The sequence below is a fragment of the Crinia signifera genome, chromosome 7, assembly GCF_055691185.1.
Source record: "Crinia signifera chromosome 7, ASM5569118v1, whole genome shotgun sequence".
NCBI classification, from domain to species: domain Eukaryota; kingdom Metazoa; phylum Chordata; class Amphibia; order Anura; family Myobatrachidae; genus Crinia; species Crinia signifera.
Genome location: NC_139223.1, coordinates 172,230,142 through 172,253,346, shown reverse-complemented (window position 1 = coordinate 172,253,346; position 23,205 = coordinate 172,230,142). Strand labels below are relative to the sequence as shown.

At 52.4% G+C, this 23,205-nt stretch overlaps 1 protein-coding gene across 1 annotated transcript in view; it reads left to right on the top strand.

The window, feature by feature from the left end:
- Positions 1-23,205, top strand: part of C7H3orf70 (chromosome 7 C3orf70 homolog) — a 90,130-nt gene that overhangs the window by 15,573 nt on the left and 51,352 nt on the right. The window contains exon 2 of the mRNA XM_083154382.1: positions 4,558-4,628. The gene's annotated coding sequence lies outside the window, so the exon portion shown is untranslated. The remainder of the gene's footprint in view (positions 1-4,557; positions 4,629-23,205) is intronic.

The window sequence follows — 23,205 nt, the reverse complement described above, 5'->3', positions numbered from 1 at the left end:
TTCCTGCATGCTGCAGCAGCACATCTCACTGGTCAGCATCTTATTTCCTGCACACTGCAGCAGCACATCTCACTGGTCAGCATCTTATTTCCTGCACCTAACGGCACGCTGCAGCAGCGCATCTCACTGGTCAGCATCTTATTTCCTGCATGCTGCAGCAGCACATCTCACTGGTCAGCATCTTATTTCCTGCACCCTTTGGCACGCTGCTGCAGCGAATCTCACTGGTCAGCATCTTATTTACTGCACGCTGCAGCAGCGCATCTCACTGGTCAGCATCTTATTTCCTGCATGCTGCAGCAGCACATCTCACTGGTCAGCATCTTATTTCCTGCACCCTTTGGCACGCTGCTGCAGCGAATCTCACTGGTCAGCATCTTATTTACTGCACGCTGCAGCAGCACATCTCACTGGTCAGCATCTTATTTCCTGCACCTAACGGCACGCTGCAGCAGCGCATCTCACTGGTCAGCATCTTATTTCCTGCACCTAACAGCACGCTGCAGCCGCGCATCTCACTGGTCAGCATCTTATTTTCTGCACCTTACGGCAGGCTGCAGCAGCACATCTCACTGGTCAGCATCTCATTTCCTGCACCTTACAGCACGCTGCAGCAGCACATCTCACTGGTCAGCATCTCATTTCCTGCACCTTACGGCACGCTGCAGCAGCGCATCTCACTGGTCAGCATGTTATTTCCTGCACCTTACGGTACATTGCAGCAGCGCATCTCACTGGTCAGCATATAATTTCCTGCACCGTACGGTACGCTGCAGCAGCGCATCTCACTGGTCAGCATCTTATTTCCTGCACCTTACGGTACGCTGCAGTAGCGCATCTCACTGGTCAGCATGTTATTTCCTGCACCTTACGGTACATTGCAGCAGCGCATCTCACTGGTCAGCATCTCATTTCCTGCACCTTACAGCACGCTGCTGCAGCGCATCTCACTGGTCAGCATCTCATTTCCTGCACCTTACAGTACGCTGCAGCAGGGCATCTCACTGGTCAGCATCTCACTGCATGAAATGGTGGCACAAGTAATCTTTATTTATTTATTTATTTACAGTTTCTTATATAGCGCAGCAGATTCCGTTACAGCGTCTTATATAGCGCAGCAGATTCCGTTGCGCTTTACAATTGTAAACAGAGATAAAGTAAACTGGGTAACAACAGACAGACTTGGAGGTAGGAGGGCCCTGCTGCAAGCTTACAATCTATAGGGATATAGGAGGGAAACACAAGGACAGGCACCAGTAATAGCATAGCAGTCCCACCAAGTTACAAGTCCAGAAGGGAAGCTATATAATACATAGGTGCCTCAGAGGGTTATGTGTGTGGTATATAAATATGATAGGCTTGCCTGAAGAGGTGAGTTTTCAGGGAACGCTTGAAAGTTTGGAGGCTAACGGAGAGTCTTATTGTGCGTGGAAGGGCATTCCATAGGATGGGAGCAGCCCGATGAAAGTCCTGTAATAGTGAATGGGAGCTAGTGATCTGTGCAGAAGAGAGACGCAGATCTTGTGTAGGGCGTAGTGGTCGAGATGGGAGATATTTTGTGATAAGTAGAGAGATATATGCTGGTGCAATATGGTTAATACTGTAGCTTTATATGCGAGTAGAAGTGCTTTATATTGAATACGGTAAGATACTGGTAACCAATGGAGGGACTGGCAGAGCGGATCAGCAGACAATGAGCGTCTTGCAAGGAAGAACGGCCTAGCAGCAGCATTTGGAATGGATTGCAGTGGCGAGAGTCTGTTCTTGGGAAGACCAGTTAGGAGACTATTGCAATAATCAATGCGGGATATAATGAGTGCATGGATAAGAGATTTAGTAGTGTCTTGTGTGAGATACGGTCGTATTTTGGATATGGTTTTTAGATGCATGTAACATGATTTGGAGATAGATTGAATGTGGGGAAGAAAGGACAGGTCAGAGTCGAGGGTGACCCCTAAGCAACGAGCTTGTGGGGTAGGGTAGATTATCGAGTTGTCAACAGTGATGGAGATATCAGAATGGTAACTGTTCTTAGTTGGCGGGAATATAAGTAATTCAGTTTTGGAAATATTGAGTTTGAGGTGGCGAGAAGACATCCAAAGTGAGATGGCAGAGAGGCATTCAGAGGAGACTCGGCCCAAAACCACTGGTGACAACTCTGGGGTTGATAGATTTGAGTATCATCCGCTCATAAGTGATACTGAAATCCGAAAGAGCTGATTAGTTTGCCAAGAGAGGAGGTATAGATTGAGAAGAGCAGAGGACCTAAGACTGAACCTTGCGGAACTCCGACTGACAGAGGTAGTGAGGAGGAGGTAGAGTCAGAGAAGCGAACACTGAAAGAGCGATCAGATAGGTAAGATGTGAAGCAGGATAGGGCTGTATCATTAAGACTTAGGGAGTGTAGTGTTTGTATGAGAAGAGTATGATCAACAGTGTCAAACGCAGCAGAAAGATCTAGAAGAATAAGTAGAGAGTAATGGCTTTTAGACTTAGCAGTTACCAGATAATTCACCAATTTAGTCAGTGCTGTCTCAGTGGAGTGTTGAGAACGAAAGCCTGACTGAAGCGAGTCTAATAGGGCTTGAGAGTTAAGAAAGTTTGTGAGGCGAGAGTAGACAAGTCTCTCAAGTAGCTTGGAGAGGCATGGGAGCTGAGAGATAGGACGATAGTTAGAGAGATAATCTCATAATATACCATTGTTATCATTGTCATAAATTGTCATAATTTGAGCCACTTGAGGGTAAGGGTTTCTGGGCAACTGGAATTCCCCCCAGCACTTACCTATGCTTAATGCCCCAGTCTGACACTATTCTTCCGTGCCAGACCCACCTACTATTTCTGTTCTCTGATGATGGAGGTACTGATTGCATTGTGAACCTTCTAATTAAATGATAATGTATAAGTACATTTTTGTTATTACTCTCCCCCCCCCCCCCCCCCCACACACACACACAAATAAACCACACACAAAAAAAACAACAACAAAAAACCCAATAAACTGAACAGGTGCCCGTACGTTCGGATGGGCGGCGTCTCAGGCGAATCGGGCCCCAAGTCCATATTTGCATTTTGCAGCCTACTGTTTCCCAACGGTCTCAGAAATAAAGGCGTATGATCTTCCTGGCTCAGAGGACATAGCTCGCCTGTGTGCAGTTCTCTCCTTCCCTTACTCCATAGGTTTTTTTTTTTTTTTAAGTGACACCGAGCCATTTATAGCTGACCAGCACAATCCCGCATAACAGCAAGCTCTGCAGCCGCATGAATTTCTGTAATAGATATCGATCAGCAAAGACTCAAAAGCTCACTTGGGCATCAGGGGAGCAGAAGAAAGAGGCTTAGAACACTTATTTAAGCAATGTTGGCAATAGCAGGAAAATGGTTTCACCATAGGGTGCCACTTTCCTTGCCGTCATTCTGCCTGGATGCTCCGAATTCCTGCTTACAGCTACATCGTACAAATGAATATTGCAGCACACGCATCTCCCAACAATTAACACATCATTTCTGCTGCGGTATATGTCTTCATTATACTTTATGTCATATGTTCTAGGACTCAATTACGGAGAGGGGAGATGCATCAATTCTTGGAAAGAGATAGAGTGGGGAAGATGCACTTACTATACTGATGAGAGGATACTGCCGCAGCACAGCCTCTCTCCCCAGCGCGGCATATACTGCTCAGTGCTGTGTGCTGAGGTGACACCCATTAAATGCAGTCCCGCTTTCCCCCTACGCCAGGGCTGGGAAACACCGGCCCTCCAGATGTTAATGAACTACACATCCCAGGATGCTTTGCATTAGTTTTGCTATGTGGCCATGCTGAAACTGATGCAAGGCATGCTGGGATGTGTAGTTCATCAACATCTGGAGGGCCGGTGTTGCCCAGCCCTGCCATACGCCATTGGTTCCCAACTTTTTTTCCCCGGTACCCCTTGATTAGGCTTTTCCTTTTATCCACAGTACTTATAAGTGGAGTGGACGTTAGCAGTATGCGTGCCCTTATATTAAGTAGTAGCGGAGGAGTAGCGTGCGGTCAGGAATCGGGTCCCTTTGTGTCCGGCTGCTGTCGGGAGACTTTTTCTTCTTCTTCCGCCATTATCAATATAATTTTCATGTACCCCCAACTGGTCGGCCGAGTACCCCAGGTTGGGAACCGCTGCCCTACGCTTATCATTATTTTAAGATGTGTAAAGTGCATTGTTTTAGGAGACACTTTATTGGATAAAGGGTGTGGTCCTCAATTCTGGAATATTGGCGTTTGATGTTTAGATTTTTTCCACCCTGCGCATTTCCAGGGTATCCATAATCCACAAAACTAAAACCAGATTACATTTACAGAGCTGATTCCAAAGAGCATAAAATGGGTAATCCCTGTGAAATGCGCTTGTCAAGTAAACCCACTCTAGTACTCATGGCGGCTGCGCAGCTTCTGCTGTACTACTAGCCCGTCGGTGGCGTTGTTTCTCGCCTCTGCTGACAGATCCCGTTTTTTTTAGTTAATTGTCCTCACTATATTTTTGTTATTGATTAATCGATTTTTGTTCTTTTTTGTAGAAACACAGAAATAGTTGCAGCTTACTTACCAAGGGGCGTCATGCGGCTGCCCAGCGGGACCCTACAGCTGGGTAAGCAATTTTAAAGAAAAACACTTACAAAATATTGACCCTACTCCTTCACCTCCAGGTTGAGAGTGGCATGGGGTTGTTATGGAAGGGACATGGGCATAGTATGAGAGTGGCATGGGGTTATTATGGAAGGGACAGGGGCATGGTATGAGAGTGGCATGGGGTTGTTATGGAAGGGACATGGGCATAGTATGAGAGTGGCATGGGGTTGTTATGGAAGGGACATGGGCATAGTATGAGAGTGGCATGGGGTTGTTATGGAAGGGACATGGGCATGGTATGAGAGTGGCATGGGGATGTTATGCGAAGGACACGGGCATGGTATGAGAGTGGCATGGGGTTGTTACGGAAGGGACATGGGCATGGTATGAGAGTGGCATGGGGTTATTATGGAAGGGACAGGGGCATGGTATGAGAGTGGCATGGGGATGTTATGGAAGGGACATGGGCATGGTATGAGAGTGGCATGGGGTTGTTATGGAAGGGACATGGGCATGGTATGAGAGTGGCATGGGGTTGTTATGGAAGGGACATGGGCATGGTATGAGAGTGGCATGGGGTTGTTACGGAAGGGACATGGGCATGGTATGAGAGTGGCATGGGGTTATTATGGAAGGGACATGGGCATGGTATGGGAGTGGCATGGGGATGTTATGGAAGGGACATGGGCATGGTATGAGAGTGGCATGGGGTTGTTACGGAAGGGACATGGGCATAGTATGAGAGTGGCATGGGGTTGTTATGGAAGGGACATGGGCATGGTATGAGAGTGGCATGGGGTTGTTACGGAAGGGACATGGGCATGGTATGAGAGTGGCATGGAGTTATTATGGAAGGGACATGGGCATGGTATGGGAGTGGCATGGGGATGTTATGGAAGGGACATGGGCATGGTATGAGAGTGGCATGGGGTTGTTACGGAAGGGACATGGGCATAGTATGAGAGTGGCATGGGGTTATTATGGAAGGGACAGGGGCATGGTATGAGAGTGGCATGGGGTTGTTATGGAAGGGACATGGGCATAGTATGAGAGTGGCATGGGGTTGTTATGGAAGGGACATGGGCATAGTATGAGAGTGGCATGGGGTTGTTATGGAAGGGACATGGGCATGGTATGAGAGTGGCATGGGGTTGTTATGGAAGGGACATGGGCATGGTATGAGAGTGGCATGGGGATGTTATGCGAAGGACACGGGCATGGTATGAGAGTGGCATGGGGTTGTTACGGAAGGGACATGGGCATGGTATGAGAGTGGCATGGGGTTATTATGGAAGGGACAGGGGCATGGTATGAGAGTGGCATGGGGATGTTATGGAAGGGACATGGGCATGGTATGAGAGTGGCATGGGGTTGTTATGGAAGGGACATGGGCATGGTATGAGAGTGGCATGGGGTTGTTATGGAAGGGACATGGGCATGGTATGAGAGTGGCATGGGGTTGTTACGGAAGGGACATGGGCATGGTATGAGAGTGGCATGGGGTTATTATGGAAGGGACATGGGCATGGTATGGGAGTGGCATGGGGATGTTATGGAAGGGACATGGGCATGGTATGAGAGTGGCATGGGGTTGTTACGGAAGGGACATGGGCATAGTATGAGAGTGGCATGGGGTTGTTATGGAAGGGACATGGGCATGGTATGAGAGTGGCATGGGGTTGTTACGGAAGGGACATGGGCATGGTATGAGAGTGGCATGGAGTTATTATGGAAGGGACATGGGCATGGTATGGGAGTGGCATGGGGATGTTATGGAAGGGACATGGGCATGGTATGAGAGTGGCATGGGGTTGTTACGGAAGGGACATGGGCATAGTATGAGAGTGGCATGGGGTTATTATGGAAGGGACATGGGCATGGTATGGGAGTGGCATGGGGATGTTATGGAAGGGACATGGGCATGGTATGAGAGTGGCATGGGGTTATTATGGAAGGGACATGGGCATGGTATGGGAGTGGCATGGGGATGTTATGGAAGGGACACTGGCATGGTATGAGAGTGGCATGGGGTTATTATGGAAGGGACATGGGCATAGTATGAGAGTGGCATGGGGTTATTATGGAAGGGACATGGGCATAGTATGAGAGTGGCATGGGGTTATTATGGAAGGGACATGGGCATAGTATGAGAGTGGCATGGGGTTGTTATGGAAGGGACATGGGCATGGTATGAGAGTGGCATGGGGTTATTATGGAAGGGACATGGGCATAGTATGAGAGTGGCATGGGGTTATTATGGAAGGGACTTGGGCATAGTATGAGAGTGGCATGGGCATATTATGGAAGGGACATGGGCATGGTATGAGAGTGGCATGGGGATGTTATGGAAGGGACATGGGCATGGTATGAGAGTGGCATGGGGTTGTTATGGAAGGGACATGGGCATAGTATGAGAGTGGCATGGGGATGTTATGGACACGGGCATGGTATATGAGTATCATGGGGATGTTATGGAAGGGATACGGGCATGGTATGGGAGTGGCATGGGGATGTTATGGAAGGGACATGGGCATGGTATATGAGTATCATGGGCATATTATGGAAGGGATACGGGCATGGTATGGGAGTGGCATGGGGATGTTATGGAAGGGACATGGGCATGGTATATGAGTATCATGGGCATATTATGGAAGGGACATGGGCATGGTATGGGAGTGTCTCTTTGGGGAAACGGTGGTACTAAATGATGCAATTTCACCACCTCTCCCTCCCCAAAGTGCTACGAATGTTGGCATGTAACCGGCAGAAGGAAGGGGAGGCTTGCCCACCCTTCCGGGGGGCCCAGAGGGGGGGCTGATTTTCGGGACCCTCCCGACCATTCCGGGAGGGTAGGTAAGCATGTTACAGACTTCTACAAATAGTTCTTATCTGCAGGGCACAGCTACCGTCCTCTTGTTGGGAAAGTGACACTTACTAGATTGTATTGTGTGTTCCTGAAAGCAGTCATTACGTCCTGACCTCCAGCCTGCCTACAAGCAGACGAGAGATTTGGGTGACGCGCACATATAGGGCCTTATTCTAGTTCACTCTTTCTGACAAAATCCTTCTTAGATGGACAAAACCATGTGCACTGCAGGGGGGGCAGATGTAACATGTGCAGAGAGAATTAGATTTGGGTGAGTTATTTTGTTTCTGTGCAGGGCAAATACTGGCTGCTTTATTTTTACACTGCAATATAGATCTAACTTTGAAGTAAAAGCCCACCCAAATCGAATTCTCTCTGCACAAGTAACATCTGCCCCACCTGCAGTGCACATGGTTTTGTCCATCTAAGAAGGAATTTGTCAGAAAGAGTGAACTAGAATAAGGCCCATAGTACCGTCCTCTGTGTCTGGGCCTCGCCCAGTGATGTCTGACTCTCTGCAGGAACATATCACACATCTGACATAAGCATGCGCTGGAAGAAACTGTCTGAGAAAGCATTACCTGTTACAGATGAGCACCCGTGGGAGGATCAGGCCTGATGTCTGTGCTAAATGGGGCGTTTAATCAAATTAAGAGCGAGGCATGAAGGTGCGTGCCGAGGAAATGAAGCGCAGAGAAGTAAAATAATGTTGTTTTGATACCTATAAATACTGGGTTGTAATCTAGCCGGCTTCAGCTCCAAATGGGCCTACTGGACTACCTAGATTATATTATAATATGTCATTAATGAGTCATATTTGCCTAATTTTGAAAACGAGTTTCTGGGAGATTATAGACGGTAATAAAATTTTGCACAGTGCACCATTGAGGGGGCGTGTGCTCCACCTAAAGGGTGTGGCTAGTTCCATATATGGAGAGATTGCGAAAAGCGTTTGTGAACGTGGCACCTAGAAGCGTGGCTGTGTGCTGCTACATCTGCGAGGAATCTTTTAAAATGACTTATATCCAAATGTAGATGAGTCCCAAAGCAGTTAGTAAGAGATACTATACTTGGTAAAGTGCTGGGAAATGGTGCTGATGATTCAATGTAAATGTATCTATCTCTCATTCCTTTTTTCCCCAAAAAATGTAACAGTGTAATGTGGGCTAGGTGAAATGAGGGAGATTGGTAGTCTAATGAGGGAGAGAGGGAGATTGCTGCTATTTCAGGGAGTCTCCTGCAGAATGCAGGAGGGGAGGCAACTATGAAATGAGACATCCCACTTGTATCCAGCATTGGATCCGTTTTCTCCCAAATGTACAGCTCTTAACTGCCATGTTACAGGCTGTGTTTGAAAAATTACAATTAGGTGGTGGTGGGTTGGTATTTTCGTCCTGATTCTTGTTGACTCGGTAAGCTGAAGTACCGAGTGCCAAAGAGCCGTCCTGCCGACCCCCCCCCCCCCCGCATAGCCTTGGAAATGGCATTTACAGGCAGCCAGGTCGGTTCAGCAGGAAGGAGGGGTGTTTTCCGCAGGGTGGGCCGGTGGAAGTGATGACGCCATTCTGAACTGCAGTGGCAAATCGCGTTGTTGGGTGACCAGACAGATAGCAATCGGCTCCAGGAGACTTGGCCACTCTTCCGGGAGCTGGGAGTGCCACCAGGTTTTCGGGAGCCTTCTGGCCGTTACAACATATTAGACAGGTGTGTTTTGGAAAACTGCACCCTTTTATCTCTCTGTGACAGGGCTGCCTACTTTTCTAGTCTCCTCTCCGGGAGAAGCCCGGAGAGGAGACTTTCAGCAGCACTTTGGGGGCGGGGCTTGAGCGCGACACCATGATGGCAAATAACCCGATTCACAGATCTCCATGGAATTGGCAGGGCTAAATGACGCAATTATGACATTTTAGCCAAAGCGGGGGTCCCTCAAAATCCGGGAGGGTTGCCCACCTTTCTGGGGGGCTGGGAGGGGGACCGGATTTTTGGGAGGGAAGGCAACCTTGCTCTGTAAGGCTTGTTTAGCATATTAAGAAAATGTCAAAGGTAAAGAGAACATTATACAAAAAGATGACACGATCAGATGTGTCAACACGTCAAAGCAACTGCCTGAAAAACAAACCAATAACCACATCTAAGAGTATAACAGAGTGTCTGTGCTTCAACTTAAGGTACTTGTGTATTATCACGGCGCCCATCGCATACCACTAATTAAGGTATGCGATGGCATGCGATGGGACCGATTTGAGGCTTTTCCCGGGCAGAGTGTACAAGTTTAATAATGGCATGCGATGCGACGCGATTTCAATGTTAAACGCCCAGCCAGACCCGATTTTTAAATGTATCTCCACCCTGATGGGTAATAAGTATGTTATATAGTGTGGCGAGGGGACACGCATAACTAGTATTACGCGTGCCCTCGCGGGGCTCGCTGCGCTTGCCACGCTTCGGGCTCGGTGGCTCGCTGCGCTCGCCACACTATATATATAATCAACTCAACTCCACGCCGACGTGGATAGTGGGGGTGTGAAAAGGTCGGAGGATGCGTACCGCCGCCCCTCGCGGGCTCGCTGTGCTCGCCACGCTTCGGGTTGGTGTTGATAGTGGGGTGGCGTTAACAATGGGGGGGCATTTCACATAGTCATTACCCATCAGAATGGGTGTACAATCTAAAATCGGGTCTGGGGGGCATTTATCATAGGAATTTTAAAATCGGTCATATCGCATCGCATGCAATGCGACACGATTTTTGGTTGTACAATGACCTGCGATGGAAATCGGGGGGCGCCGTGATAATACACAAGTACCCAACTTACTATGGGCCAGATGAACTAAGCTTGAAAAGTGATAAAATGGAGAGTGATAAACAGCCAGCCAATCAGCTCCTACCTGACATTTTTCACACACAGCCTGTGACAAGGCAAGTAGGAGCTGATTGGCTGGCTGTTTATCACTCTCCATTTTATCACTTTTCAAGCTTAGTGCATCAGGCCCTATATTCCTAAATAAACTGATGTGACCATCCCCGGGATAAAGACCAGAGCGGGCCAGGCTCATCTTTCCTTCCTTCAGATTCTGTAAAGAAACATGGAAACATCTGTATATACTAAAAGGCTAACGCTGCTCCTCGCCTATATGGGGGAATTCAGGTGCTTTGCAAGCAGGCAGACAGTATATGGTGCCGACAGAGCAATTCGATTGTTCCTCCATTTGGCCACGGACAGGCTCTGGCACCCAGTCAACACACCGGTCAAGCAGAACCCGCAGATGTGGGCTGTGAAGATGCAGGTAAGTCACAGCAGCGGAGGGCCCAGTCCTCTCAGCAAAAATGGGTGAGGGCTGCCATGTATATCTGTGACTGTCCCTTATTCAGATCTGATCGCAGTACAAATTTGTTTGGAAAATGGGCAAAACCATGTGCACTGCAGGTGGGGTAGATGTAACATGTATAGAGAGAGTTAGATTTGTGTGAGTTATTTTGTTTCTGTGCAGGGTAAATACTGGCTACTTTATTTTTACACTGCAATTTAGATTTCAGTTTCAACACACCCCACCCAAATTTAACTCTCTCTGCACATGTTTCATCTGCCCCACCTGCAGTGCACATGGTTTCGCCCATATTCCGAACAAATTTGTACTGCGATCAGATCTGAATAAGGGCCTATGTCGGCTCGACTCCGGTGCAAGAAATGGGTTTCCTCTTTCCAGACCTAATACCAGGATGCATCTGCAACCGACAGAGAAGGGATTTCCCTGGGGAAAGACCCCATTTCAAAGCATGTTCAGTAGTCTAGTCTGGAACCCAAGTAAAAGGCAGCCACACTGGGTGCTTAGTCCACCAGAACACCAGAGACTATCAGATTTATAATCATATCAAACCTGCATTTTGTAGCTTCTATTCATAGCCGGCATTAGGCAGTGACACAGTTAAGTCCATCAACATATTAATGTTTATTCATAAATGGAAATGTGACAATTATCACCTTCTGATGCATATTTTCTCTTACGTGTGATTAAGCGCACGGACCGCAGAAGACTGCTGCATCCAGTGCTACTGTAGCAATCTAGGTCTAGCTCACAGGTTCTCAAACTGAGAAACTGGGGCCTTATTCAGATCTGATCGCAGTACAAAATTGTTATCAAAATGGGCAAAACCATGCTGCACTGCAGGTGAGGCAGATGTAACATGTGCAGAGAGAGTTAGATTTGGGTGAGTTATTTTGTTTCTGTGCAGGGTAAATCCTGGCTGCATTATTTTTACACTGCAATTTTTAGATTTCAGTATCAACATACCCCACCCAAATTTAACTCTCTCTCTGCACATGTTACATCTGCCCCACCTGCAGTGCACATGGTTTTGCCCATTTTTTGAACAAATTGGTACTGCGATCAGATCTGAATAAGGGCCTTGGTCCTCAGGACCCCACACAGTGCATGGTGTGCAGGTCTCCTCACAGAATCACAAGTGACATATTAAGCTCCACCCTGAATCTTTCAAATGTGTCAATGAGTAATAAATGCACCTGCCGGGTGACCTGGATAACGTAAACTGTGTGGGGTCCTGAGGACCAAGGCCCTTATTCAGATCTGATCGCAGTACCAATTTGTTCTAAAAATGGGCAAAGCCATGTGCACTGCAGGTGGGGCAGATGTAACATGTGCAGAGAGGGAGTTAAATTTGGGTGGGGTATGTTGATACTGAAATCTAAAAATTGCAGTTTGAGAATCCATGTAACCTAGTGTGTGGAAGGGCCTTCACTATGTATAATCTGCAACCACAAATCCAATGAAGGCAGTGTGCACTACAAACAGTGTGGGCTGCATTGCTACAGGTGAGGGACTAAGGGCAGAAGGTAAGAAGCAGTAGGCAGGGGTGGCCAAACCGGTCCTTGGGATCTACTAAAAGGTCATATTTCCCAGATCACCTAGCTGGTGCACAGGTGCAGTCATTACTAACTGTCATATTTCCCAGACCACCTAGCTGGTGCACATGTGCAGTCATTACCAATTGTCATGTTTCCCAGACTAAAAAGCTGGTGCACAGCTGCAGTCATTACTAACTCACATTTCCCAGACCACCTACAGTAGCTGGAGCACAGGTGCAGTCAATACGGTCACATTTCCCAGACCACCTAACTTGCACACAGGTGCAGTCATTATTAACTGTCACATTTCCAGGACCACCTAGTTGGTGCACAGGTGCAGTCATTACTGTCACATTTCCCAGACCACCTAGATGGTGCACAGGTGCAGTCATTACTAACTGTCATATTTCCCATACTCTTACAGTAGCTGGTGCACAGGTGCAGTCATTGCTAACTGTCACATTTCCCAGGACACCTAGCTGGAGAACAGGTGTAGTCATTACCAGCTGTCACATTTCCCAGGCCACCTAGCTGGTGCACAGGTGTAGTCATTACTAACTGTCACATTTCCCAGGCCACCTAGATGGTGCACAGGTGTAGTCATTACTAACTGTCAATTTGTCAAACGTGCTGCATTCACTCCTAACCGACACATTCTACAGATCCACAGGTGGTCTGGAAAACATGGACTGTTGGTAGATCTCAATGACTGGTTCGGCCACGCCTGCTTTAGATACTGTAACTCTATATTTATGTGCTATATAAGGTATCCCTGTGCCCCCCTGGTAAGGTTGCCTTTGGTAGAAAATAAAATGAATTTTTTAATTCACCAGTTTTGACGGATCTACTTTTTTTTTTGTGTGGTTACGAAGAGGATAAGGGGGTTGCCCTTACTCTGAGGAACAGTTTGTTCACCATAATTCCAAACATTCTACATTCATGCCTGTTCTTATCTACAAGGCAAACAGTCACCTCCCATTTTTGTCCCTCTATCGATGCCCATGCATTGTCATAATTAAGGGACAGTTGGCCATCGGCCCAGTAGAGCATGATAGAATCTGCTTCTGATCTTTCTTTCAATCGTCTCAAAATTAAATTTCTGTTATTCGTAAATGGAAATCCGTTTTTTGGATCCTTCTGCAGATAACAAAACATTCGGCCAAATTCAGACCGCAGGGCAAATTTGTTCTTAAAATAAGCAAAACCAACTGCAGGTGGGGCAGATGTAACAGGTGCAGAGAGAGATAAATTTGGATGGGGTGCGTTGAAAGAAAAATCTAAATTGCAATGTAACAACAAAGCAGCCAGTATTTACCCTGCATAAAATCAATATAACTCCCCCAAATCTAACTCTCTCTGCAGGTGTTAAATCTACCCCACTTGCATGGGGGCTATTGTTACGCTACTGTCTGTACACTAGGGGCAGTATTCAATGAGAAAAATTCTCCGTGTTTTATGGAGAATTTTTGCTTTTTTCGCCCTGGACGGAGCATTTTGCTCTCCAAAAGTGAACCACCCTATTCAATGTGAAATATTCGCCGTCTTTCTAAGTGATTTTCGCCGTCTCTCTCCGTGTAGCAATTCTCCATCTTTTGATGGAGAGCTGGAATGTGAACTTTTAATCTAAAAGGGTTTTTTTTTTTATTTTGGTGTAAAAAAATCAGGTTTATTTTTCTGTGAAGGGGCATGTTATTTTTATTCATGTGCTTATAGCACATGAATATATATTTAATAAAAAAATAAATATTTTTTTTTTTTTTTTTTACACAGTGCAGCCAGCAGGGGGCCGGAGCGCTCGAGCCGCTCATTAGATATTCATATATTCACTGCACCCGATAGTTAATATGCACGTTCGGGTGCAGTGAATACTGGGTCCCCCGCTGGCTATAGGGGGGGGGGGGCAGCCTGTGCTGCCTGGGTCCCGGGGGGGCCCCCTACCCTCCACATATGTTCTGGGGCATCCAGGGAGACTTTAATCTCCCTGGATGCCACCGTCCCACGGCTCCCAGTCAGCTCCCTGCCGCGGACGCTCGTCCGCTGCAGGGGTTAAGACTCGCCGCGAGTGGCGGCGAGTCTTAAATACGTTGAATAGTGGGAGCAGGAGGCTCCGGAACACGGCGAGTGCATGGCGAGAGAAAAAATCTCTCGCCATGCACAGAGAATTTTTACATTGAATACTGCCCTCTGAGCCTGTTTCAGACCTGTTTGCATGAGATTTATAGCATGTAAACTTCTGGGGAGCTGCAGCAGCGGCGGGGGGGACGGGCACCAATGGGGTCCAGGCAGCTGATAGCAGCAGGGTTCGGGCAACAACTGGTAGCAGTGGGGAGCTGGTAGCGGCACTTGCCGGCCAGCGGGGGCACAAAACGGCTGCTGAATTTAAAAGAAAATATTTTCATAAGACTGGTCGGCTTGTTATTGGCCAAGAGAATTCTCTCAGCTAATCAGCAGCCTCTCATCTGATTGGCTGAGAGAATTCTCTCAGCTAATTAGCGGCCTGCCAGTCTTTTTAAAAGTATTATTTTTTTTAATTCACTAACCGCTTCGCGCCTGGCCGCCCAGCAAATGCCGGATCCAGCTCCTAGTCGCTGCTCGGACCCGCTGGTTGGACATAGGTGCTTCACCCTGGCACACACCTACCGATCCGAAAGATTGAACCATACTTGCCTACTTTTATCTTCACCTTTCCGGGAGAAGCCCGGAGAGGCAACACATCAGGGGGGCGGGAGCAAGGCTGACATCACTTGGCCCCGCCCCCCATGACGAAAACCTCCGTGATTCGCGGGCCGAGAGGGAGGGGGCGTGGCTTAAATGCCGCGAAATGACGCGAAATGCCGCGATCGCGTCATTTAAGCCCCGCCCCCTCCCCGCGTACCCGCGATTTCATGTAATTTTAACCAGCGGGCAAGGATGGAGCGGGGCAAATCCCAGAATGCGGGAGACTTGCCCACCTTCCCGGGGGGCCGGGAGAAGGACCCGATTTCCGGGAGGCTCCCGGCCATTCCGGGAGGGTAGGCAAGCCTGGATTGAACCTGCAGTGGGTTCAATCTCTAGTGTCCAACCCGATGTGCATGGGCCAAGCATCGGGCAGAGGGGAAGTCAAACACATCTGATTTGGGATGATTTCAGCATGAGTGTGAGACCCCCCCTCTGACTGTCAGTATGAGTGTGAGACCCCCTGGCTGTCAGTATGAGTGTGAGCCCCCCCCTCTGACTGTCAGTATGAGTGTGAGATCCCCGGCTGTCAGTATGAGTGTGAGACCCCCCCTGACTGTCAGCATGAATGTGAGACCCCCCCTCTGACTGTCAGTATGAGTGTGAGACCCCTGTCTATCAGTATGAGAAATTCCCTGTCTGTCCATACCTCCCAACTGTCACGATTCCGTCGGGACAGTCCCGATTTTCGGGTCCTGTCCCGACGTCCCACCCGCGGCAGGCATTGTCCCGCTGCGGGGGGGTGGCAGTTGGGAGACCCCCAATGTAGTAGAATAGACGCTGTGCACATGCGCACAGCGTCTATTCTCGTATGAAAATGAGGTCGCGGCTAATTAGCATAAGCCGCGCCCTCATTTGCATACGCCACGCCCCCTTTTCGGACGCTCGCGCGGCTTCGCCGCGCGAGTGTCCCTATTTCTTCCAATGAAAAGTTGGGAGGTATGTGAATCAGTGCGAGACCCTGCTGGCTGTCGGTATGAGTGTGAACCCCCCCCCCCTGGCTGTCAGAGTAAGCATGAGACCCCCTTGCCTATCAGTGTACGACAACCCTGGCTTTCAGTGTGACACCCCCCCCCCAGCTGTCAGTATCAGTGTGAGCCTCCTGGCTGTCAGTATGAGTGTGAGCCCCCTGGGCTGTCAGTATGAGTGTGAGCCCCCTGGGCTGTCAGTATGAGTGTGAGCCCCCCTGGCTGTCAGTATGAGTGTGAGACCCCCTGGCTGTCAGTATGAGTGTGAGACCCCTGGCTGTCAGAGTGAGTGTGAGACCCCTTGGCTGTCAGTATGAGTGTGAGCCCCTGGCTGTCAGTGTGAGTGTGAGCCCCCCTGAATGTCAGTATGAGTGTGAGCCCCCCTGACTGTCAGTATGAGTGTGAGCCCCCTGGCTGTCAGTGTGAGTGTGAGCCCCCCTGGCTGTCAGTGTGAGTGTGAGACCCCCCTGGCTGTCAGTGTGAGTGTGAGACCCCCCCCCCCTGGCTGTCAGTATGAGTGTGAGCCCCCTGGCTGTAAGGATGAGTGTGGGACCCCTGGCTGTCAGTGTGAGCCCCCCCCCCCCCTCCCTGGCTGTCAGGATGAATGTGAGGCCCCCCCCCCATGGCTGTCAGTATGAGTGTGAGACCCCCCCTGGCTGTCAGGATAAGTGTGAGCCCTCTGGCTGTCAGTATGAGAACCCCCTGGCTGTCAGTATGAGCGTGAGCTCCCCTGGCTGTCAGTAAGTGTGAGCCCCCTGGCTGTCAGTATGAGTGTGAGCCCCCCCTGGCTGTCAGTATGAGTGTGAGCCCCCCTGGCTGTCAGTATGAGTGTGAGCCCCCCTGGCTGTCAGTGTGAGTGTGAGCCCCCCTGGCTGTCAATGTGAGCCCCCCTGGCTGTCAGTATAAGTGTGAGCCCCCCTGGCTGTCAGTGTGAGCCCCCCTGGCTGTCAGTATGGGTGTGAGCCCCCTGGCTGTCAGTGTGAGCCCCCCCCCCCCCCCCCTGGCTGTCAGTATGAGTGTGAGCCCCCCTGACTGTCAGTATGAGTGTGAGCCCCCCTGGCTGTCAGTGTGAGTGTGAGTCCCCCTGGCTGTCAGTGTGAGCCCACCTGGCTGTCAGTATGAGTGTGAGCCCCCCTGGCTGTCAGTGTGAGCCCCCCCCCCCTGGCTGTCAGTATGAGTGTGAGCCCCCCTGGCTATCAGTATGAGTGTGAGCCCCTTGGCTGTCAGTGTGAGCCCCCCCTGGCTGTCAGTATGAGTGTGAGCCCCCTGGCTGTCAGTGTGAGCCCCCCCCCCCCCTGGCTGTCAGTATGAGTGTGAGCCCCCCTGGCTGTCAGTATGAGTGTGAGCCCCCCTGGCTGTCAGTGTGAGTGTGAGTCCCCCTGGCTGTCAGTGTGAGCCCACCTGGCTGTCAGTATGAGTGTGAGCCCCCCTGGCTGTCAGTGTGAGCCCCCCCCCCCTGGCTGTCAGTATGAGTGTGAGCCCCCCTGGCTATCAGTATGAGTGTGAGCCCCTTGGCTGTCAGTGTGAGCCCCCCCTGGCTGTCAGTATGAGTGTGAGCCCCCCTGGCTGTCTGTGTGAGTGTGAGCCCCACTGGCTGTCAGTGTTAGCCCCCCCTGGCTGTCAGTGTGAGACCCCCTGGCTGTCAGTATGAGTGTGAGCCCCCCTGGCTGTCAGTATGAGTGTGAGATCCCCCTGGCTGTCAGTATGAGTGTGAGCCCCCCTGCCTGTCAGGATGAGTGTGGGACCCCCCCTGGCTGTCAGTATGAGTGTGAGCTCCCCAGGCTGTCAGTATGAGTGTGAGCCCCCCTGGCTATCAGTATGAGGGTGAGACCCCTGGCTGTCAGTATGAGTGTGATCCCCCCTGGCTGTCAGAGTGAGTGTGAGACCCCTTGGCTGTCAGTATGAGTGTGAGCCCCTTGGCTGTCAGTGTGAGTGTGAGCCCCCCTGGCTGTCAGTATGAGTGTGAGCCCCCCTGGCTGTCAGTGTGAGTGTGAGCCCCCCTGGCTGTCAGTGTGAGTGTGAGACCCCCCTGGCTGTCAGTGTGAGCCCCCCCTTCCCCCCCCTGGCTGTCAGGATGAATGTGAGCCCACCCCCTTCCCCCCCACGGCTGTCAGTATGAGTGTGAGACCCCCTCTGGCTGTCAGTAGGAGTGTGAGCCCCCTGGCTGTCAGGATGAGTGTGAGACCCCTGGCTGTCAGTATGAGTGTGAGCCCCCTGGCTGTCAGTATGAGACCCCCTGGCTGTCAGTATCAGTGTGAGCCCCCATGGCTGTCAGTATGAGTGTGAGCCCCATGGCTGTCAGTATGAGTGTGAGACCCCTGGCTGTCAGTGTGAGTGTGAGCCCCCCTGGCTGTCAGTATGAGCGAGAGCCCCGCCCCCTGGCTGTCAGTATGAGTGTGAGCCCCCCTGGCTGTCAGTATGAGTGTGAGCCCCCTGGCTGTCAGTATGAGTGTGAGACCCTTGGCTGTCAGGATGAATGTGAGCCCCCCCCCCCCCCCCCATGGCTGTCAGGATGAGTGTGAGACCCCTGGCTGTCAGGATGAGTGTGAGCCCCCCTGGCTGTCAGTGTGAGTGTGAGCCCCCCTGGCTGTCAGTGTGAGTGTGAGACCCCCCTGGCTGTCAGTGTGAGCCCCCCCTTCCCCCCCCTGGCTGTCAGGATGAATGTGAGCCCACCCCCTTCCCCCCCACGGCTGTCAGTATGAGTGTGAGACCCCCTCTGGCTGTCAGTAGGAGTGTGAGCCCCCTGGCTGTCAGGATGAGTGTGAGACCCCTGGCTGTCAGTATCAGACCTCCTGGCTGTCAGTATGAGTGTGAGCCCCCATGGCTGTCAGTATGAGTGTGAGCCCCCTGGCTGTCAGTATGAGTGTGAGACCCCTGGCTGTCAGTGTGAGTGTGAGCCCCCCTGGCTGTCAGTATGAGCGAGAGCCCCGCCCCCTGGCTGTCAGTATGAGTGTGAGCCCCCCTGGCTGTCAGTATGAGTGTGAGCCCCCTGGCTGTCAGTATGAGTGTGAGACCCTTGGCTGTCAGGATGAATGTGAGCCCCCCCCCCCATGGCTGTCAGGATGAGTGTGAGACCCCTGGCTGTCAGGATGAGTGTGAGACCCCTGGCTGTCAGTATGAGTGTGAGCCCCCTGGCTGTCAGTATGAGATCCCCTGGCTGTCAGTATGAGTGTGAGCCCCCGTGGCTGTCAGTATGAGTGTGACTGTGAGCCCCCCTGGCTGTCAGTATGAGACCCCCTGGCTGTCAGTATGAGTGTGAGCCCCCTGGCTGTCAGTATGAGAGTGAGACCCCTGGCTGTCAGAGTGAGTGTGAGCCCCCCTGGCTGTCAGTATGAGCGAGAGCCCCCCCTGGCTGTCAGTATGAGTGTGAGACCCCTGGCTGTCAGAGTGAGTGTGAGCCCCCTGGCTGTCAGAGTGAGTGTGAGCCCCCGGGCTGTCAGGATGAATGTGAGCCCCCCCCCCCCCTCCCATGGCTGTCAGGATGAGTGTGAGACCCCCCTGGCTGTCAGTATGAGTGTGACTGTGAGCCCCCCTGGCTGTCAGTATGAGACCCCCTGGCTGTCAGTATGAGTGTGAGACCCCCTGGCTGTCAGGACAAGTGTGAGCCCCCTGGCTGTAAGTGTGTGTGTGAGCCCCCCCTGGCTCTCAGTATGAGTGCAAGATCCCCTGGCTGTCAGTATGAGTGTTAGACCCCCCCTGGCTGTCAGCATGAGTGCGAGACCCCCGGCTGTCAGCATTAATGTGAGACCCCCTGGCTGTCAGTATGAGTGTGAGCCCCCTGGCTGTCAGTATGAGTGTGAGACCCTATGGCTGTCAGTGGGGAGCCCCCCCCCTGGCTGTCAGTATGAGTGTGAGCCCCCCCTGGCTGTCAGTATGAGTGTGAGCCCCCCAGGCTGTCAGTATGAGTGTGAGCCCCCCTGGCTGTCAGTGTGAGCCCCCCTGGCTGTCAGTATGAGTGTGAGCCCCCCTGGCTGTCAGTGTAAGCCCCCCCCTGGCTGTCAGTATGAGCCCCCCCCCCCCTGGCTGTCAGTATGAGTGTGAGCCCCCCTGGCTGTCAGTATGAGTGTGCGCCCCCTGGCTGTCAGTGTGAGCCCCCCCTGGCTGTCAGTATGAGTGTGAGCCCCCCCTGGCTGTCAGTATGAGCCCCCCTGGCTGTCAGTATGAGTGTGAGCCCCCCTGGCTGTCAGTATGAGTGTGAGCCCCCCTGGCTGTCAGTGTGAGTCCCCCTGGCTGTCAGTGTGAGTGTGAGCCCCCTGGCTGTCAGTGTGAGCCCCCCTGGCTGTCAGTATGAGTGTGAGCCCCCCTGGCTGTCAGTATGAGTGTGAGCCCCCCTGGCTGTCAGTATGAGTGTGAGCCCCCTGGCTGTCAGTATGAGTGTGAGCCCCCCTGGCTGTCAGTATGAGTGTGAGCCCCTCTGGCTGTCAGTGTGAGTGTGAGCCCCCCTGGCTGTCAGTGTGAGCCCCCCTGGCTGTCAGTATGAGTGTGAGCCCCCCTGGCTGTCAATGTAAACCCCCCCTGGCTGTCAGTATGAGTGTGAGCCCCCCTGGCTGTCAGTATGAGTGTGAGCCCCCCTGGCTGCCAGTGTGAGTGTGAGCCCCCCTGGCTGTGAGTGTGAGCCCCCCTGGCTGTCAGTATGAGTGTGAGCCCCCCTGGCTGTCAGTGTGAGTCCCCCCCTGGCTGTCAGTATGAGTGTGAGCCCCCCTGGCTGTCAGTATGAGTGTGAGCCCCCCTGGTTGTCAGTGTGAGCACCCCCTGGCTGTCAGTATGAGTTTGAGCCCCCCAGGCTGTCAGTGTGAGCCCCCCTGGTTGTCAGTGTGAGCCCCCCCCCGGCTGTCAGGATGAATGTGAGCCTCCCCCCCCCCATGGCTGTCAGTATGAATGTGAGACCCCCTGGCTGTCAGGATGAGTGTGGGACCCCTGGCTGTCAGAGTGAGACCCCCCCCCAGCAGTCAGGATGAGTGTGAGACCCCCCCTGGCTGTCAGTATGAGTGTGAGACCCCCTGGCTGTCAGGATGAGTGTGGGACCCCTGGCCATCAGAGTGAGACCCCCCCCCCCCCCAGCAGTCAGGATGAGTGTGAGACCCCCCCTGGCTGTCAGTATGAGTGTGAGCCCCCCTGGCTGTCAGGACAAGTGTGAGCCCCCCTGGCTGTCAGGACAAGTGTGAGCCCCCCTGGCTGTCAGTGTGTGTGTGAGACTCACTGGCTGTCAGTATGAGTGTGAGCCCCCCGTGGATGTCAGTATGAGTGCAAGACCCCCTGGCTGTCAGTATGAGTGCGAGACCCCCCCTGGCTGTCAGCACGAGTGCGAGACCCCCTGGCTGTCAGCAATAATGTGAGACCCCCTGGCTGTCAGTATGAGTGTGAGACCCTATGGCTGTCAGTGGTGAGCCCCCCCCCCCCCCGGCTGTCAGTATGAGTGTGAGCTTCCCTGGCTGTCAGTATGAGCGTGAGCCCCCTGACTGTCAGTATGAGTGTGAGCCCCCCTGGCTGTCAGTGTGAGCCCCCCCCCCCCTGGCTGTCAGTATGAGTGTGAGCCCCCCTGGCTGTCAGTGTGAGCCCCCTGGCTGTCAGCGTGAGCCCCCCTGGCTGTCAGTGTGAGCGCCCCCCCCCCCCCCCCGGCTGTCAGTATGAGTGTGAGCCCCCTGGCTGTCAGTGTGAGTGTGAGCCCCCCTGGCTGTCAGTATGAGTGTGAGCCCCCTGGCTGTCAGTGTGAGCCCCCTGGCTGTCAGTATGAGTGTGAGCCCCCTGGCTGTCAGTGTGAGCCCCCCCTGGCTGTCAGTATGAGTGTAAGCCCCCTGGCTGTCAGTGTGAGTGTGAGCCCCCCTGGCTGTCAGTGTGACTGTGACTGTGAGCCCCCCTGGCTGTCAGTGTGAGCCCCCCTGGCTGTCAGTGTGAGACCCCCTGGCTGTCAGTATGAGTGTGATCTCCCCTGGCTGTCAGTAAGTGTGAGACCCCCTGGCTGTCAGTATGAGTGTGAGCCCCCTGGCTGTCAGTCTGAGTGTGAGCCCCTCTGGCTGTCAGTATGAGTGTGACTGTGAGCCCCCCTGGCTATCAGTAAGTGTGAGCCCCCCTGGCTGTCAGTGTGAGCCCCCTGGCTGTCAGTATGAGTGTGAGCTCCCCTAGCTGTCAGTATGAGTGTGAGCTCCCCTGGCTGTCAGTATGAGCCTCCCTGGCTGTCAGTGTGAGCGCCCCCCCCCCCCTGGCTGTCAGTATGAGTGTAAGCCCCCTGGCTGTCAGTGTGAGTGTGAGCCCCCCTGGCTGTCAGTGTGACTGTGACTGTGAGCCCCCCTGGCTGTCAGTGTGAGCCCCCCTGGCTGTCAGTGTGAGACCCCCTGGCTGTCAGTATGAGTGTGATCTCCCCTGGCTGTCAGTAAGTGTGAGACCCCCTGGCTGTCAGTATGAGTGTGAGCCCCCTGGCTGTCAGTCTGAGTGTGAGCCCCTCTGGCTGTCAGTAAGTGTGAGCCCCCCTGGCTGTCAGTGTGAGCCCCCTGGCTGTCAGTATGAGTGTGAGCTCCCCTAGCTGTCAGTATGAGCGTGAGCCCCCTGACTGTCAGTATGAGTGTGAGCCCCCCTGGCTGTCAGTGTGAGCCCCCCCCCCCCCTGGCTGTCAGTATGAGTGTGAGCCCCCCTGGCTGTCAGTGTGAGTGTGAGCCCCCTGGCTGTCAGCGTGAGCCCCCCTGGCTGTCAGTGTGAGCGCCCCCCTGGCTGTCAGTATGAGTGTGAGCCCCCTGGCTGTCAGTGTGAGTGTGAGCCCCCCTGGCTGTCAGTATGAGTGTGAGCCCCCTGGCTGTCAGTGTGAGTGTGAGCCCCCCTGGCTGTCAGTGTGAGTGTAAGCCCCCCTGGCTGTCAGTATGAGTGTGAGCCCCCTGGCTGTCAGTGTGAGCCCCCCCTGGCTGTCAGTATGAGTGTAAGCCCCCTGGCTGTCAGTGTGAGTGTGAGCCCCCCTGGCTGTCAGTGTGACTGTGACTGTGAGCCCCCCTGGCTGTCAGTGTGAGCCCCCCTGGCTGTCAGTGTGAGACCCCCTGGCTGTCAGTATGAGTGTGATCTCCCCTGGCTGTCAGTAAGTGTGAGACCCCCTGGCTGTCAGTCTGAGTGTGAGCCCCCTGGCTGTCAGTCTGAGTGTGAGCCCCTCTGGCTGTCAGTATGAGTGTGAGCCCCCCTGGCTGTCAGTAAGTGTGAGCCCCC